This window comes from Octopus bimaculoides, chromosome 4, assembly GCF_001194135.2.
Source record: "Octopus bimaculoides isolate UCB-OBI-ISO-001 chromosome 4, ASM119413v2, whole genome shotgun sequence".
Lineage (NCBI taxonomy): Eukaryota > Metazoa > Mollusca > Cephalopoda > Octopoda > Octopodidae > Octopus > Octopus bimaculoides.
Window position 1 is genome coordinate 107,865,956 of NC_068984.1, and position 2,353 is coordinate 107,868,308.

The 2,353-nt window shown below is 32.8% G+C and overlaps 1 long non-coding RNA gene across 1 annotated transcript in view; it reads left to right on the forward strand.

The window, feature by feature from the left end:
• The window catches only part of LOC128247689 (uncharacterized), a 9,006-nt gene that overhangs the window by 1,795 nt on the left and 4,858 nt on the right, over positions 1–2,353 (forward strand). Inside the window, exon 2 of the long non-coding RNA XR_008264052.1 lies at positions 442–559. This is a non-coding gene — a long non-coding RNA (uncharacterized LOC128247689). The remainder of the gene's footprint in view (positions 1–441; positions 560–2,353) is intronic.

A 2,353-nucleotide genomic window follows, 5' to 3' on the forward strand; every position in this document is an offset into this window, starting at 1 on the left:
GAGAGAAAGAGATATGCTCTGCATATACTTATATATGCGTTACATATTTGGATGGTGTGTATATACATGTATATATGCGTGTGTTATATATGTGTATATACCGTTATATTTGTGCGTTTGTGTGGAAAATATACATATATATATAATATATACATACATTACGGGTACATATATATAAATATGCATATATATACATATATACTTATATATGTATATATATAATTTATGTATGTACTCGTATATATACACATGCACCATACATGTACATATACATGAATGTCTGTATACATATTGAAGTGTGGGGGGGGGGGTTCTGTGTGTGTGAATCTTGTATTGCATGAATAGATGAAAGACATTATACAGATTGAAACTTGAAATCTTACTCTGAATGCATTTTCTTTTGTTTGTTTTATTCTCTGTTGCGCATTTGCTGCACTCCAGTGCATTTCTGCCTGTACAAAGGGAAGAGATATGCAACTGGGGAAACATGGAAGGATGGCTGCGAATACGAATGTTCATGCCTCGATGCATTGAGAGGCATATTTTCATGCTGGAGCCGGTGAGTTGTCTTTAACATGTATACTGTTATATATTCCTGTATATCGGGAGAAACTGTAGTGACGTTCACAGACATACATCCACACATACTCTCACAAACACAAATAGGCTTACAAACATATATGTTTGCGTCTATAAGCGTCTGTGTATATACATTCATGGGTACATATTGTATACGCACACTTAGATATATATATATATAGAGAGAGAGAGAGAGAGAGACAGAGACAGAGACAGAGACAGAGACAGACAGACAGACAGACAGACAGACAGACAGACAGACAGACAGACAGACAGATATCCACAGAAACATCCATAGATACGTATATAGATAAATATATACATGCATCATACATGTTTGCGTGCATGGTTGTATACGTGTGTATGTATAAACTCTTTCTTGAATTTGGATTTTGCTGTTTAAAAACGTGTATTCAATCAATTGTGTTGAAATCAAAACCATTGTGCTTAAATATGAAAGAATGATGTTGTTTGGCTGCATAATTCAACATTGCAATTTTATCAAATGATGGAACAGAATGTGGATGGATTCATCAATATACTGGAATTATCCGTGGTTCGATCCTAATCAGAACTACAGTGCCTTAAAAGCATATTATGATGATACTAAGTAAAATTATCTGTAACTAATTAAGAATAAAGTGAGGTTTGGCAATGCAACAATTTGACGGATACACGTTTGTATGCAGATCAGTTTTAAATGCAATCTATTATATATGCAAAATTGATTAATCTTTTTTAATGCTAAAATGTTCACTGATTAAATCTTTTTGTAAGTGATTACACTGAATGCTAAAACTTAACAGATTAAACCCTTTTACGTGGTTACACTTAAAAGTTGTTTCCAGCTGAATTGATGAATCGTAAGTCTAGTTACTACATGTATTGCATTTTTGCATACCATTCGCAAAGCTTCAATCTTTATGCGCTTCATTATGAAAATCCTAATTACTAACATGTTTGATAGTGAGTTCCCATGTTCTTTTGTAAGTAACAAGTACGTTTCATACTTGGAGGAGTTTTTTTTACATTTTCTAGTGCTTAGTTCAGAGTCTCCCGAGCGATACATCACTTCATACTGTGTATGCTGATGCTGCGATGTATCGGAACAAAGTAATCAATAGCTTTCATAGTTTTTTCTTCTTTTTAATTGTAGAACATAGCTTTATATAAAATGTTCATGTAAGGTACACACACAATATTATATTTGATCACGAGAAACAATACTCCACAAACTCAAGAACTTTCGGAACCCTCAGTTTAACTAATATAATTTTTTTAGGCTAGGAACGGTCAACAAGAAAACCATCTAGTTTATGTGTGCTTCAATCACAACTCAAAAGAACTTGTGGTCTTTCAAAAACTGAATCGTTTAAACTCTGTTAAAATTCAATAGACACCATACCGTTAGACCCTATACGATTGAGTATTTTGGGATATTTTCTTGTTCTACTACGAATTAATTACTAACATTCAAGTAATCTCTGCATATAACTGTATGCACCCTATCTCAGATAAAGATACTTGCTCTCATGCCATGCCTTAATTCATACCTTTTTTGTATTCTATTGAAGAATATCTCTATACTCACCAAATTCTTGTAATTCCACTTGACAATCTTGGAGAGCAGCTTGTTTACAGAAAGGCTTGTATAAAAAGCAGGCAGCTGAAGCATAGGATAGCTATAAGATTTCATATATATATATATATGTATATATATATATATATATATATATCGATAGATAGATATACACACACACACATATGTATATAT